The sequence below is a fragment of the Cavia porcellus genome, unplaced genomic scaffold (assembly GCF_034190915.1).
Source record: "Cavia porcellus strain 051 isolate PalLab524CR breed Dunkin Hartley unplaced genomic scaffold, mCavPor4.1 scaffold_33, whole genome shotgun sequence".
In the NCBI taxonomy this organism is placed as follows: Eukaryota; Metazoa; Chordata; class Mammalia; order Rodentia; family Caviidae; genus Cavia; species Cavia porcellus.
In genome coordinates, this window is record NW_026947516.1 from 20,592,321 (window position 1) to 20,609,622 (window position 17,302).

General features: G+C 37.9%; 1 long non-coding RNA gene across 2 annotated transcripts; it reads left to right on the forward strand.

The window, feature by feature from the left end:
- The first annotated feature begins 253 nt into the window (after positions 1 to 253).
- Positions 254 to 13,388, forward strand: LOC134474554 (uncharacterized). 2 transcript variants are annotated; one of them, XR_010045394.1, is made up of 5 exons: positions 254 to 5,349; positions 5,436 to 5,609; positions 7,150 to 7,300; positions 7,436 to 7,639; positions 12,867 to 13,388. It is a non-coding gene; the product is annotated as an uncharacterized LOC134474554 (long non-coding RNA). The 2 variants fall into 2 exon arrangements; XR_010045395.1 differs by lacking the exon at positions 7,150 to 7,300 and having other exon boundaries at positions 3,024 to 5,349.
- The last annotated feature ends 3,914 nt before the right edge of the window (positions 13,389 to 17,302 follow it).

Genomic DNA, 17,302 nt, shown 5'->3' on the forward strand with positions numbered 1-17,302 from the left:
TTTTCCTTGCCTCATCTTGCAGCTGTTGCATTGTTGCTTCCTGGTTCTTTGTTATTTTTAAGAGATCTTTTCTTTTGTGATCCTTAGCTTTCATCCTGTGTTCAAGTTCTGAGAGTCTGTCTTTACTGTCATTCAAGCAATTTTGCCAGCTTTCAAGGGAATTTTTACTTTCCTGAATATTTCTTTGAATCTGTTTCATGCATTCTAATTCTTTCTTCTATTGTTCATTCAAGATTGCCATCATTTTATTATGTTCTAATATTTTTATCTATGTCTTCTTTAGATATATGCTCAACATTTTTTTCATATTTGTCATTTTTTTTTACCTGATAGATTATTTCTGATCTGATTTCCTCTATAGCCTCATGGTGTTTCTTCACTTCAGTTGCTATCTTTTCAGATATTTCAGTTGTGTAATTTTTGGTTTCGTCTATGTCAGTGTCTCCTGGCTTGTTCTCAGTGGACTGGAGGTCTGAGATTGTGACCTGGCCTGTGGGTAAGTCCACAGAGACCCTAGAGGAGGATTGGGGAAGAAAAGGAAATTAGAGACACAATGAGCAGAGACAAGGTGAGGAAGTCCAATCAAGTCTCCATTCAAGGAATGAGTATCAAATATATAGGATATTGGGGAGGAGGGATTTCAGTGCTGAGACATCAGCAGGTAACTTAGCAACAGTGGCTAGACTGACATTTATAGGTCCATTCAAATTTCTTGCACTCGGGCTCAATAAGCATAATCCCGGAATAATGGGACAGGCTAAACAAGTTATGCAAGGTGCTGCTTAATTACCAAACTTAACTCCTAGAGGGAATTAAGGTGGTGTGGCCTGCAGATATAAGGTGGCAGCCAATTACAGGGATTCCCACAAGACTGCATTTTGCTCTTTCATTTTGTCATTTTCCTATGTTCCTCCAATTGAGCTGATTAAGTCCAAGATGCTTCTCAAGCTGACTGACAGTCCTGGGATGTAAGTGAGTGGACCAAGTATCTGGGTTCTTTTGAGCAGAGGTTCCTGAGCTGATGGAAAAATAGCAAACAGGGCTTTTGCCCTCCCTTAGCTCACTATGGCTCCCTCCTGATGGTGGAGGGTTTCTGGGTGGGGCTCTTCCAAAACCATGCTTCTCCCTGGAGTGCTCCATTGATGGCTCCTGGGTGCTGCACTGGGCTGGGTGGAGCTTGGATCCTCCAAGATCTATGAAGTTAGCCAGGGTGACTCCCCCAAAGGATGACACCAGGATGTTACTCTGCATTGGGTAGAGCTCTGACCCTCAGAATCCATGTGGCTAGCCAGGGTGCACCCCCAAAGTATGGCAACAGGACCTTGCATTTGGATCGGCAGGACTTGGATCCTCCAGGACCCACGTGGCTAGTTGGAGTGCACCTGCAAAGTATGGCACCAGGGCCTGATGCTAGGCTGGGTAGGACTCAGATCCTCCAGGATCCTTGAGGCTGGCCAGGGTGCACCCTCAAAGTATGGCTCTGGGCCTTCCACTGGGCTGGGTGGGACTCAGATCCTCCAGGACTTGTGCAGCTAGCTGGGGCACACTCCCAAAGTACAGTGCCCTTGTGAGTCAGCTTGTAGCAGAAGATGCCACTACCCCCAGCCAGTATACTTCAGTTTCTTTGTTGCCCAAGTAGTAGTTTCAGTTCCAGTTCTGGTTGCTTCTGGTCTCTTAGAAATGGCCAATCTCACTGAACTCCAAGCACAAGAAGCTTCAAGTATTCTGACCCATCATAAATTTATCACAAATCCTAACTAAAAATATATTCTAAAATATACATTATGAGCTAGGTGTGGTGATACATGCCTGCAAGACTAGCATTCTGGAAAGTTGAGGCAGGAGAATAACTCAATTCAAGTCTGACCTGGGTAACTTAGCAATTGAAGACTCTGTCTCACAAAACAGAGTACAGTAGAGTACAGGAGAATAGAATAGAATAGTACAGAATAGAATGGCCTGAGATGTAGCCTAGAACAAAGGGTAAATCCCCAGTACCACAAGGAAAGCAAAGCAAAACACATTATGACCAATGAGGTTTGTCCAAAAAATGAAAACTTGGTTTAATATTTGAAAGCAATCCCATGTAATTCACTTGACTGACAAACAAAAAAGAAAAATCATATAATTGTTTCAGTAGACACAAAATCCAACATCCATTTCTTATAAACTTGAAATACCAGGGGAAATTCTTTAACCAAATAGAGGGCATCTCTGAAAAAACCTATGAATCTTGTCAACATAAGCAAGAGGAAGAAAGACATCCCGATAGAAAAGGAAGGAGAAAAACTGTTTTCATTTGCAGCTATGTTCATCTATGTAGAAAATCTTATGGAAACTGCAAAAGAGCTACTAGAACTATAGGTAGTTTAGCAAGTTTGTAGGATGTAAGATCAATATGTAAAAATCAATTTTTACTTTGATATATTAGCAACATACAGAAATTGAAATTAAAAAACCAATAAATTTAAAATAGATTCAAAACTAAAATATTTTGTGATAAATGTGATAAAGAAATTACAAGTTCTATACAAAAGAAGCTAGAAAGTATTGCTGAGAGACATTGTAAAAGATCTAAATGGATCTGGAGATGTCCTGTGTCCTTGGGATAGAAGACTCAATAATGTCAAGATGTCAGTTATCCCTAATTATCTCCAATTTGTTGATCTATAGATTCAACATAAAGTCCCAGCCAGCTTTTTTAAAACATAGATGGGTTAATTCTAAGTTTATATGAAAATGCAAGGGACCTAGAATAGCAAAAACAATGTTGAAAAAGTAACCAACTTAGAGAACTAACACTACCTGATTCCAGATATATTATAAAGCACTAGTAGTTAAAACAATGTGTCATTATAAGAATAGACACATAGATTAATGGAATGGAGACTAAAAATAGATCATATATGTATTGGAAACAAACTTCTGTGTTTTCTTTTTAAATAAAATTTGACTTCAAGGTAGACCTCAAAAAGTTTTGAAGATAGTACTGAACTCTCATACCCAGTTTCCTCTATTGTGAACATCTTACAGTAGTATAGTATACTTGTCACAATTAACAAATGGATATTGATGCATTATTAGTAACTAAAGTGTATACTTTATTCATATTTCCTTAATTTTTTACTGAATGTTCTTTTCAGGATCCCATCTATGAAACCATATCACATTCAGCCATCTTATCTTCTTAGGCATCTATACTGTAAGTGGTTTTCACACTTACCTTGTTTTTGATGACCTTCACAGTTTTGAAGGTATTGTGCTACCAGTCCAAGGTGGGAAGTTTCACTTGAGATTTATTGGGGCAGCTTGAAAAAAAGATGTGGGGACTTAAGAATGTCTCACATGCCTTTACTAGCTCAGCAGCAAAAAGCAATACTGAGAAAAGAAAATCCCACTCCTGTATTATATACAATATCACACAAAGTTGGCACGTTGCCAAAAATTTATATAATAGACTACTCATGTACATGTTCACTGTGCATGTCCAGGCTACATAACATGCCAATTCACTTGCAAGTGGAAGGCTGGGTGAAAAACCTCAGCCCAGCCATCTTGTGTATCTGCTAACTGGAATTTAACATTTTTCTAACAATTAGACTGGAGTTATATATTTGGGGGGAAAAGACTATAGGGCTAAAATGCCATTCTCATTACTCCCATCAAGGACACATACTAGCAACATGACATCATTGTTCCTGTTATCAATTATTCTAGAATCTGCACCCGTAAATCTAGTGGTCACTTGTTAGGACCTAGAGAGACTCAGGTCTCACAACTGAGAAAGAAAGGAAGTCAAACATAGAAGCAGACATGGCCATTTTATGTACCTGCAGTGCACTGGCCTCTGTACTAAGCAGTTTACATGAATTATCTCATTTTATCCTCACTCAGTCCTACAAAGAAGATACTATCCTTTGTTCTATACACAAAGAAACTGAAGATGATGGAAGTGAAAAGTAATTTCTGCAAGGTTGCACACCAGAACATAATGCTATTATATCCTACCATCTCTCTCCCTTGCAGGCAAAGGAAGGCAGTTCAACATTAAGAGTGTGTTAATGAGCCAGGGTTGATGGCACATCTGTAATCCCAGCGCTTTAAGGGTGAGGCAGAAGGATTTTAAATTTGAACGCAGTTTGGGTAATTTAGTGACTTAGGCCCTGTCTCAAAATAAAAAATAAAACAGGGCTGGGAATGTAGCTCAAGGCTCTCTGACTGTCAGCCAGACTGCCAGGTGGTCAGCAGTGGGGGTGGCGGGGTTGCAGTAGGGAGGCTCTGGTCACTGAAGGGACCTGTCAAAAAGCAATGTTGAGACCCTTTTAGGTAAATGCCAGAGCAAAAAGCTCTCAGCAACATGTAGTTGTGAGAAGAAGGAAACAGTTGAAAGCAGTGTTCAAGGCAGTGTCAACTTGACCCAGAGTCAGTTCAGCTCTGCAAGCTGCTTCTGCCTGAAAAGGACGCCCTGTTCCCAGGTGGGAAGACCCTGAAGGCCTGAGGATTAAAAGCAGAGGAGCCCTAGGGGCCAGAAGCCATGCATGTTATTCATCTCAGCTGTCCCTTCAAATATCCTATGCCAGTTGTTTGTTGCTTACTTTCTTTTTCTGCCAAAATAACTTTATTGAGGCAAATCATGTAAATTTATCCTTTTCAAGTATACAATTCAATGTTTTAGTAAATGTATCAAGTTATGCAACCATTGCCACCAGTCAGTTTTAGGACACTTTCATCAGAACAGTGTGCTATTCATGCACACTCATAGTTAATTCCCCATACCTCTTTACCGCTACCCACCCAACCCATTCCCTAGGCAACCATGAATCATCTGCCTGTAGATTTCCCTGTTCTGAGTATTTCATTTTAATGAAATAATACAATATGTGGCATCTTATGTTTGGCACCTTTCACATGCACATATTTTTGAGGTTTATCTTTTGGAGTGCGTATTCATAGTTTATTCCTTTTTATTGCAGATTAGCACCCCATTGGCAGGATATACTACATGTTGTTTATCCATTTATTGGTTTATGAACCTTGGCTTTGTATTCAGTTTTTGACTATTCTGAATAATCCTAGCAAAAACATTCATATGCATCTCTGTGTATCAATATGTTTTCATTTCTCTTGTGCTACCCTATCTTAAGCTTCTGTTTCTTTTTTTCTAAGTTTTTTCACAGTGCTAGAGATCAAACCCAGGACCTTGTGCATGTTATCCAAGCACTGTACCACCAAAGCCTACCTCCACTCCTTCTTATTTTTTATTTTTGAGACAGGATCTAAGTCATTACGTTACCCAGACTCGAACTTGGGATCCTTCTGCCTCAGACTCTTGAGTAGATGAGATTACAGGTGTGTACTTCCACACCCAGCATCTAAGATTTTTAATGGGTTTAGTCTATACTTTTTAATTTTATGATTATCTTTCCTTTCTTCAGTTACTTCACTGGCTTTCTACTGTCCTCTGGATAAAACTCAAACCCTTAGTGTGACCACAGAAGGTGCTTTTTATCTGTTCAATTTTATCTCTTGTGACTCTTTTGAAAGAGAAGGACCTCACAGAATGAAGACACATTAAGACAAAGCAATGTAGAAAAAGAAATCTTCCTCAGGTAACGTTCTAATGTTATTTATTGCCAATCACTCATGTTAGAAAATCTGAAGTAATAGTAAAATATTCCTGATTTGATATACTAACTATATGACCTTTTTGGACAGTGTCCAGTACATAGTAGCCTAATATTTATTAAATATTCAATTTAAATTAATTGTGGTGAGCAGCAGCAGGCATTGATGGGAGTGCTGTAAAAAGACTGATATACTGTTTTCCTGTATAATTATGGTCACAGCCAGCCTAGAACAGAATTAATAAGCATTAGAACATGGGTTTCAATGGCTTACTGGTTGCCCAAGCCTTCATCCAAAGCATGGAAAATAGAATTACGGAATATCACTGCTATTATGTGCAGGAAATAAAGGGAAAGGCAGGAACTGCACATCTGTGGCCACTTTAAAGATTAAATTCTATGCTTTGCTAAAGCAGCTGCTCTGACAAACATGGAGTCCTCAACCTATCCACACAGAACTCCTGCCCCTTTGGCTCACAACTGGTGATCTGAAATACAAGATAGTAGGAAAAAAACAGACTGTTGGAAAGTGGGAATGAGTCCAAGAGATGGAGGGAGGGGAGAGGAAGGGGATGTAAAAATAATTAAGATGTATTATGTACATGCACCAACTCCCCATGATAAATGTAAGCACTATGTACTGCAAACATTTATTAATAAATATAAATATTTAAGAAAATGGTGGTTTAGCCTTCTGGCAGTACCTGATGAGTCCTCTGATGCTTCCTGAGTATCGCTTGGTTGTGTATTTTCACGGTTCCCTCTGGAACTCTCATTTTTCTCTTTAGAGGTTCTGATTTCCAGAATTAATTATATGTGTTTGTTGGAAACTTTACCTAAAAATGCATTTCAGTTTTACTAAGGTATTTTTTTAAAAGAGATTAAGACAAAAGAGAACATAAGAAAGCAGATCAGAACAGAACAATGTAAGCAACACAGTATTTCAGCACAAGACAACCCGTAATTAACAGTAACTACCACAATGTCTCTTTCTTTGAAATAGTTGAGCATAGCTTCATATACAATAGTATCAAACATAACAAAATAGTATAAAACCATTCAAGAGAATGAAAGTATTACAGGGCATTCAGAACCAAATAACAGAGAACGAACAACGGCTACTATATTATCTCATTTTCCATAGCAAATTTGTTTATACTATCACATATAATACAATCCAATAAGATACAATATGATAGAACCAATGGAAACAGAAGAACAAAAGCCTGGTAGGATTGCTGTTTAATGTCGTAAAACTTCTACCTGACACGAGTTATGCTAACCCACACTTAAACTTTTCGAAGCGCATGTGCGTTCCTATATCACTGTTAACATTTCTTGAGTGCAAATGAGATTGAGCATTTTTAGTTAGTTTCTTGGCCAGTATGTTTTTTTTCACCTGTAAAGTGCTCGTTCTTATCTTTTGCTAATTTTTCTAATGGCTACTTGTGTTTTCTTTTTCTGATTTTTAAGAATTTTTAAACTCTCTTTTCTTTTTCTTCTTTCCCTTTCTCTCATGACCAAGTGCTAGGTCATGAGTTCCATCCCCAATACCAAGAAAAGAAAAGAAAAGAAAAGAAAAGAAAAGAAAAGAAAAGAAAAGAAAAGAAAAGTCGCTTACCCACTAAAATTTATGTGTAATCCAGAGACAATATATGCAGTGACCATGTGCAAAGGTACTGAAAACTTGTCACACATATTCCCGGCTGAGATCAAACAGAGTAACATTGTGGTCTTGTTTCAGCCCTCAGACTGTAGACAAGTGTCCTGAGAATACAGCTAATGCCATGTTTTTCACATTCCTGTTACAGGGTTTGCTGTTTAAAATGGTCTCAAGCATAGTGTGGAAGTGCTGCCTGGTGTTTCTAATTACAAGAAAATACCTTACAGAAAATGTGTTAAATAAGATTAATTTAGGCGTGTGTGACAGAGCTGCTGGCCGTAAGATCAGGGTTAATGAATCACCAATATGCAATAAATGAGATGTCCTTAAACAGAAACACACTTAAAACAAGGTATGTATTGATCACTTGACAGAAATGTCACCAGGGGCTGTCTTTCCCTGAGGAGCAGTGTTTCAGCTCTGGCTAATTCAGTGTTCATGGAGAGTTTATAGAACATGACTACTGTGAATAATTGACTATCCACATTCTCCAGTCCTTTTTTTTTTTCCTTTTTGGCTTTTCAAAAGTATTTAACTCTTTGCTCCAACCTTTTAAGGTATAATATAGGAGCACAATTTCTTACTCATTTGTAATGACACTCTGTCTTTCAGTAAGCTCCCACATACATATGGGTCTGTATTTTAGTTATTTTCAAAAATCATCCATTAATATGTTTATCTTCTCACAAATACCTCAGGTATTAAATACTATAGGTTTATATTGGTCTTGTTATGTGGTAGCATGAGCCCATCCCTCAGTGAGGTACCTTCATTCTGCAGAATTTCTTTAGCTCTCTGTATACATTTTAGGATCAGCCTGTCAAGTCTGTGATATCTTCTGTTGGATTTTGATGGCAATTGGGTGGTTATAAGTTAACCTGGAGAAAGTTGCCATCTTGCTTTATTGAATCTTCCCATTTATGAACATGGCACATTTTTCCAAATATTTTTATATTCTGTCTTTTAATGAGTAATTTATTGTCACTCTTATAATCTTACTAAAAATAATTTATTGCATGATGTTATGAGATTTTTGTTCTGTTTTTTAAATTCTGCTTGCTCATTTTTCAGTTAAGTTCTGTTTTAAGGATTTGATCACTTTTCTAGTCTGCAACTATTTTATATGCATTTGTGATCTCTTTCTGGTTATTTCTGTGTATTAAGAGTTTGTAGAGGATGTAACTATGTGTTAGTATGTGCAGACACTTGATCAATTTCAATTATTCACCCTTGTGCTTTGTAATTTTTTATTTAATTCATTATCAGCACTTGTATTTTTTGTGTATGTTCATATTTAGGATGGGAGATCTTCTCCTCGAAATCTTTATTTCCTTCTGCCTTGTACCCCAGGAATATCACTGCTTAAAGAGTCATTCTTACTTACTTTTTAGTCTGGAGTTTCTGAACTATGGAGGTAGAGTAAAAGCAATGTGAACTGTGATCCTGGGGTTTTGAATTCTCTAAGAGCTTTTATTTTATTCCCACCCAAGGACCTGTGCCCTGTGGTCTCTCTTGTTTTTAAATCCTTTCATAAATAAAATAGATCTTTGAGGGTCTTGGCTTTATGTGAAGTTCTCAGTCAAATTCCCTACCTCCTAAAGCCCAAAGCCTCATTTCCTGTGCCTGTGTGGGCATTAAGTCCCAAACCCCTACGTTCTGGAGACAAAACCACCCCATTAGCCCAAGCACTTCCCCTTCTGCTTTTTTATTTCCCTCTTTATTTCTGGCACCTGGGTATTTGCTTTTATTATTTGTGAGCATAGTTAAACACTTACAATAATTATGTTACATTTTACCCAGTATTTCTGTGTGATTATAGTAAAAGGGTTTTCAGGTTGTCTGAGTCCACCATATTGCTAGCAGGTGTTAGTTTCTGCATCTTTTACTATTTGTTAATGAGCTCAAGGATTTATATTTTTAACCAATGAGTGAATGTTAATAGTAGGCAATGTGCTTGAGTTGTATAACATGTGTCATTTACTGGGCCTCAATTTTTAAAACTTGGTATGACTTATTTCTAATTTCTGTAATTATTTATCTTTAAATAAATTGGATCTATCTATCTATATGTATATATTTAAAAACAAGGCCACTTTACTTTTCCTTTTACTTTCTCTCCTCTGACATCAGCGTGATTGTCATGTATCCCTTTTCTCTCACATTAATCAGCTGTGTGGGCTTCCATATTATCTGCCTGCATGTACATCCAAAAAGACCCAGATATGTCCATATACATATATATATATATATATATATATATATAGTCACACACAATAATAAGCAAGGTGGCTTCATTATTGTATACTATATAAAATGGGATTATAATATATACAATTCTCTGCATTCTGCTATTCTCAACTAACAGCATTGTTATGGTTTAGATTTGGGGTATACCCTGCATGTGTTTGGAAGGTGATTGATTCATGCTACACTATACTCACCAGTGGATTACCTGACTTCCTGTTAGGAGATGGGGCCTAGTTACAGGCGGGTCACTGTGTGACCTGTAAGGGCATATTTCCCTCCCTCCTTCCCTCCCTTCTCTCCCTGCTTCTGCCTCCCATGATGTAAGCAGTCTTCCTCTGTAGGAAGCCCTTTCCCCAGTGTTTGAGCCTGCCAACCATGAACTGGAGCTTCTTAAAGCGTGAAGTTGTCAGGTATTTTGATCCAGCAATAAAGAAGGTGACTAAGACAGATTTTGATACAAATAAGGTGCTGAAACACTGCCTAATCTATGGAACATGCTTTCAGGTGGAGTTTGGAAAAGTTTGGAGGAGCAGGCTAGAGGAGCCCTAGAATATTGTGAGCAGTAGTTGATGTCTAATACGGTCAGAGCTTCAAAAACCAAAATACTGATAGAAACACTGATGATAAAGGCCAGGTTCAAGAGGTTTCAGTTAGGAGCAAGGACTCCTGGCAGCTGGACTCCAAACCACATGTGTTATGCTCTGAGAGAAAACTTGTCTACATTTTTTCCAATGTGTTGAGACTTTGCAGGACATTGAGATTAAAGGAGGTGAACTAATTAGTCTGATTGAAATTTAAAGGCATCCCAACATTCAGGTTGTAGCATGTCTCTTACCTATTGCTTTTAGTGAAATTTCCAGTGAGAAACAGGAGCAAAAAGCCTATTTAAGAAGTTTCCAGTTTCCCCGGAAAGAAAGCACTTGCAAAGTTGGGCTTGTTGCTCCTAATGATGATAAGATTAGGAAAAAAATGTCAAGTACTTTGCATCAGAAAAATAGTAAATGTGACTAACTGGCCATGTAAAGAATTAGCTTTGAAAAGAGAGCCCCAGAGTGCCCTGCTTAAGAAAAGCGAATTGTTCTTGGCCACTGATGCAAAATGGATTAGACAATGTATATCTGTTCCTACGTGGAGGTGCTAAACTATACCTACGGGATTAGATAGATTGCTAGAGGTCAAATTGCTGATAGTATAGTCTCTACTTTTTAAAATTAAGATCTTTTATTTGATTATCTTTGTCCCAAAAACTGTGTCAGTGGGATTACCATCAGCAGTATATGAAAATCTATTTTCTCCCTTCCTTATTTGGATTAGATATTTAGATGATATACTTTATGTTTTGTGAATCTAATGGGTATAAAATGACATCACTTAGTATTTTATATGCTTTGACTAGAAGAGAATCAGACTCTCTTTTCTATGTCTTTGGATTTGTCCTTCTGTGGGTTGTATGCTTATATTTTTGTTTATTTCTTTTGGGCTACATGTGTTTTTCCCATTGTTTTATAAAATTCATATATACTGTAAAAGTTGAACCTTAATCATTTGCATTACAAAGTGTTTCCACACCTATTGTTTATCTACTGTTCATGTTACCTTTGCTACATAAAAGTTTTGTATTTCAAATGGTGATATATGTCTGTATACTTTTTATAACTTCTGGTTTTGCAGAAGATTTTACCAACCTCCCTAGATGATACATTTACTCTCTTGGATTTTCTTGCAGGATTTTTATTTTTTGCATTTAAGTCTTTACATCCAGGAATTTATTTTTATATAGTATAATGTGTGGTTTATTTTTATATTATCCATATGGATACACTGTCATGCCAATCTTATTTATTGAATAGGCCATGCTTTCCCTCCAGGACTGAACAACTGCACTTTTCATATACTAATTTCTTTAATATTTAATTTAAATTAATTCTAGAGTTTTCTAGATGTAATCACTGATTTTGTCTATTTTTATAACTATGCATATTGATGTTAGTGGCTTTATAGAATTTCTCAATCTCTAGTAAGGCAAGTTCCATTCCACTTTTCATAGTTTTCTGTGGCCAAGATTCCCAACTGCCTGTATGGAAAGGATGAAGTAAGAGACAGAGATAATTTATGCTTAAAGGGGTACTGGGAGGTCAGTTCCTCAGGATGAGCAAAGATCAAGACTCTCCAGGTAGCCACCCATTTTATGAGCCAGTGCGTGGGGAGGGGTAGCAAGTGATTCCAGGAACAGTAAGGGCAGCTGTTGTGGTCTAGTAAGAACAAAGCATCTTACAGGGGTGAGAAGGGAGCCATAAGGAAACTGTAGTTTACCCAGGTGAAAGCAAAGCACTGCTACTACATTGCTTTAAAGATCCTTATTGTGCGCTGGGGATTTAGCTCAGTGGCACAAACACCTGCCTGGAAAGCTTTGAGGTCATGAGTTTGATCCCAGGAACCTAAATAAATAGATAATAAAAGATCCGTATCACACTCAGAGAGTCTGATTTTGCCCTGTGAGCATCACAGCATCACTAGCCTTAGGGCTTCAACTGTGACCAGTAGGGAGGAGGAGTTTCCTCAGTCCAATCTAGCTCAAAGAGGACAAGGGCAACCTCAGACATCCTTTAGATTTCATTTATAATCTGTGGTCCCTGACACTTCCCCAGCATTTATTTCTCTATAGAAAAGTTAATTTAAATTTATGAAATTTCAAGAAAAGTCTCATTAAGGCTTTTTACTTGAGGGCATCCCCAACAGCACACAAATAGCCCCCAGACCATAATACCACTTAATCTTCAAGCACTTACACTCACTTCTAAGCGTGTCCTTCTTTGATTGTGCTTAGTAAGTCTGCCTATGACTCTCACTGATGTGTCCTGAAATGCTTTGCTCAGATGAAAGTCAGTGAACCTACTCTGTGGGGGACAGAGCAGATTGAGGTATTATAGTATTGTAATTTTCCTTTGGTTGTGGAATTTTAAGAGACCAATGGGTGAAACAGGATGATTTTATTTAGGTACACACCAGCTCAGTAGACTCGAGTCCACAGGCTGACCCCCAAACAGAGAAAGACTCTAGTTATATACATGGTTCTGAGGGGGTGGTCTGGTTTGTGGCACTAAACTTGTGAGTGGGAAAGTGGGTTTACAGAACCAAGACAAAGGCAGTTAGTCAGCCAGTGACAGATTTGCAGCTTAGCAACAGCCATAGGGAGGGGAAAGTCTAAGGGGAAACTGCTTAAGATTGGGGAAGCTTGTTTTCCTTTTTAAGTTTTGCTTCACTTTTATAGGTCTTATATCTCTCTTATTAAATGTATTCTTTTTTGTTTTGTTGTTGTTGTTTTGATACAGGGTCTCTATGTAATTTGGAGTAGCCTTACTGTGTGACCCAGACTGGCCTCAAACTCACAGCAATCCTCCTGCCTCAGCCTCTGGAGTATATTTCAATCACCAACAGACACATCCAGAATTTTCTAATTTGCTGGGTAATTCTTATTCAAGTCAAATCAGTGTATCACAATGATCACAGCCTGTTATGGTTTGCATCTGGATGTCATCCCTCCAAAGCCTCATAGTCATGAAGGGGGGACTTTTCTGAGATAGCTGAATCTAAGGGGTGTGATTGATTCGGAGTACAATGCTGGGATTAAGGGTGGGCATTACTGGATCGGTCTATTGATTGGGTTGGCACTGCCCTAATCTGAGTAGACTGGATAAGATAAAAGGGGCAGAAAGAGGCTTGTTTCTCCCTTTTCGCTCTGACTTGTTTTTGTTGTCTTCCACCATGAACTGTGTTACTCTGCCTTGGACCCAGCCAATTATGGACTTATACATTTATAAACTGTGAGCTAAATAAACCTATCCTCCTTTAAATTTGGGTATTGGGTATTTTGTCTTAGAAGTGAGAGAAAACTAAGACATAGCTCTTTCCATCACCTCAGAAGGGAAGGGTAGAAAGTTAATCACCAGTAGGCAAGATTTTAATCAATCACACCTACATAATAAATTCTCCATAAAAACTCAGGACAGGCTTCAGAGAGATTCCAGAGAGCCAAATATAAGGGAAGGTCCTCCGTGCCACAGGACTTACTCTATTGATTTCCTCATCGATATCCCTTGTAATATCTTTTATAATAAATGAGTAAATGTGTTTCTCTAAGTTCTGTGAGGCACTGTAGAACATTAAACCCAAGGTGGGATTGTGAGAACCCTGGTGTATAGCTGGTCAATTGGGAGCATGAGTGAAACAATCTGGGACTTGCAACTGGCATCTGAAGATATGTCTTGCTTCCTCCACATAATGCCATGTCCTGGGACTGGGCCTTTAACTTATGGGATCTGATCAAATCTCCACAGAGAGAACCTGAAAGTGGAAATGAATTAGAGGTATCTCCTGAAGAATTTCTTGGTGTGTTGTGGGAGCATAGTAGGAGAAATTAAATTAGACTTTTTACACACAAGACACAGTAAAACTCTATTTGTTATAACAGATTGTTAAGTCAATCACTTTGTTTATGCCTTTACTGAGTTTTACTTATTAGGTGTATCCAATTCTTAAAAAGGTAAAGTGAAAGATACCATAAAACTGATTTTTATTGTATTTTTTTTGTATTTCTATAGTTTTGGCTATGTGCTTTTGGCCTCCATGTATTTTAGAGCATATAAGTTTAGGATTACTGTATATTATTCATTGCATATTTTTATCATACCTATTGTCCCCTATTGATCCTGTTTAGGGTTGTTTGTTCATACATAGATCTAAAGTTTTTTAACTAAACATTCAATCCTATTAACAAAATTCCTTATCAGTTTCTATATTTGGAACAATTACATGTTTTATACTTTTTCACTATTTAATACAGTTCTACAATGAACATTGCTGGAGTCTTTACAAGAGTTTTCCTCAAAGAAACTTTCCTTCACAATAGGATGAAGAAGAATGACTGTCAGAAAGTGTCCTGATCCTCAGGTTTACTAAGTGTGTGGTAAATCTTTCAAAAACTTTTAGTTTTTAGTAGTACATGTTTGTAGTACATAATGACATTCCTCGTGGGAAGTTGGGGCATATACATAAAAACACTTTCTATCCTATTTGTACTACCTTCTAATTTTCACTTATTCCAGTTAAACTTATATTAATCTTCTTTATGCTATCTAGCAGATGTTGCATTTATTTTTATGTCCTCTGGTTTTTCAGGTATCTCTGAATAAGTGGCCTCTGACAGAAGCCCTATCTTCCTCACAGTGGGCACTTCTGGTGCCCATATTTTGAGTAGAATTTTTAATCTCCTGAATTTCTGTTGGGAACCTTTTTATGGACACAAATTCTTTGTTAAACTGGTCTTTCTGTTTTGTATCTTTTTTGTTTAGCTCAACTTGCTTGTTGTGTCTTCTGTAAGCTCCCTGATTATTTTATTACATCCATTATGTTTAACTGCATCTTTGGACTTATTGAGCACTTTATTGATTTGTTTTTTTTTTTTAATTCTTTCAAATAGCTTGCTGGTGTGGCTTTTGTTTCCCTTCACTTTGATTTCCCATAAATTGGCTTTGGGCAAGTTGCAAGTTTTTAGAGGCATTTTGTTGCCTTGTTTTTGTTTGTTTGTTTTTATGCTGAGGTTTGTGAGTGCTTATAGTGGAAATATTTTGTTGCTAGTGTGGAGATCTCTTAGTTTCTACTTTTTGGTGATGCTCTCTGGGCATGGCTAACTATAAGTCTTTGTCTCTGTCCCAAGATCCGACCACCTCCATTAATTTGGGAGTAACAGACTCAGCACCCAGTTTTCCAGGGATGAATCACAGTATTGGTAGTGATACAAAGGTAATCTGGATATGACTTGCATTTTAAAAATCTATTAAAAGAAACAAATAGGCAACCCACTCAAGTGTCTGTTTTTCTCTCTTTCTCCCTCACTCTCTTTCTCTCTCTCAAGCAGAAGCTTTCTTTCTCCCAATAAATATATTCTGCTCTTAACTTCCATTGTTCCTAAAATTCATTCTTTGATTTTAGAGAACACAACTTGTACTGGACATCTAGCACATTGGGAGTTTCTATCCCCGGTGTCATTTGGAGGTCTTCCACTGAGATCACTGGGTAGAGGTAAGAGTCAGTTATGCTCTTAAATCTTATTGGTTGATCATAGTTTCGTCCCGCCTCATGCCCACCTTGTGATTTCCCATTTTTCCCCACCTTAGACCTGCTTCACCTCATGGTTTGGGTCTGTAAAAATCTCGAGAAGAGGTAGAGTCCTTGGCGACCCACTCAGGACCCCTTTTGCCCCTCTCTCAGATAGAAGCTTTCTTTCCTTCAGTAAGTATACTCTGCTGTTTAAAAAAGTAGCAACAAAACAGCAAGAAGCCAGGAACGATAAGGCCCAAAACAAACTCGATATTGACATACCATAAGAACCAAGAATGTATCACCCCTAACCGTAGAAAAAAGATCTATAACTACAGTATAAACATTAAAACAAACCAAATATGGGCGTACAGTAAATATCTGTAACAACTATACCTCCACTAACATTAGAAAAACATTCAATAGTAGTAACTTAGAGTTAACTATCTATAATCAATACAACTTAATGGCTATACTAGTAAGGATAGAGGGGATTGGGAATAGAAGAATGAAAAAAGAAAAATTTCAAAAATTAGTGGATGATGAGAAGCAGGAGAGAAAAGTAAGATAACAGATCCTGTTAAGCAGTAGAAGAATACTAATAGTATTAGAAAAAGGTATCAGAAAAGAACAAATAAGAAAAAGATTATAAAAGACAAAAGGACAAAAATGAGAATAAAAAACAGAAAAATTAAAATGAAAAATGAAAGAAACAGAAAGAACAAAAAAATGAAAAAGAAAAATTTTCCAAACTCCAAGAAATTAGTGAAGAAGAAAGACAAAAAAATGAATCTAAAAACAAACAAAGAAAAATATCTTTTTAAATGAGTGGTTTATTTCCAGGATATGTAGTTGAGGAGTTCAGAGAGTCACTTTTCTCTGCCTCGCTTTTTGAACTGTGAGCTTGTAAGGTGCCCTTTTCTTCCAGAGACCCTGCTCTTCTATATCCCAGGCTGTGACAATCATCCAACCTGATATATGTGCTTGCTCATGTTGGTAGATGGGGAAGGCAATCAGACCTCTGATGTGTGCTGGATATAGCATCAAGGCAAGGGCTCAAGCATCCTGCTGTACCTGATGCCAGCACTTTCAGACCCAGTTGTTTCGGAGTGCAATACAAGCCAGGCCTGCTCACCACAGAGGGCCATGTCCTTCCTGGCCAGAGTTTAAACTCTTGGGGTCCTGTGTCTAGCCTGTTCCCTGTCTGCAACTAGTTATACTAGTGAAGATATAGTAGTAACTGTCTCCTGTGGCTCTCTCTCATCAGGTCACTGTGGGAATGTCATAGTAGGAACCCTGAAGTGGTTTCATAGTTTTTCTGATTGTCAGTCTTAAATAATTGCTTCCTGAAATGGCACCTGGTTAAACACTCTCTGGAAATATGGTGGGCACCACCCTGGGTTCCTTCTCTAACTGTTGCCTGCTGCGTGGGAAAAGTCACCTCAGAGCAAAACTCTACGCTGCATTTGCAACTCACAACAGCTGTAGGTTCCTCCTGGGGCCAGAACCTCCATCCCAGTCAGCCGTTTGTCCCCGGAGCTCCCAAGCCTAGAAACTTACTTTGTGTCCACAGAAGCGGCTTCCCCTCTGAGGGAGCTGGGCTGACCTTTCAGGTTGCTTTGTTCTTTTCTCTGTGTTGTGCTGTTTCCCCAGCTTCTCTGTAGTTTCT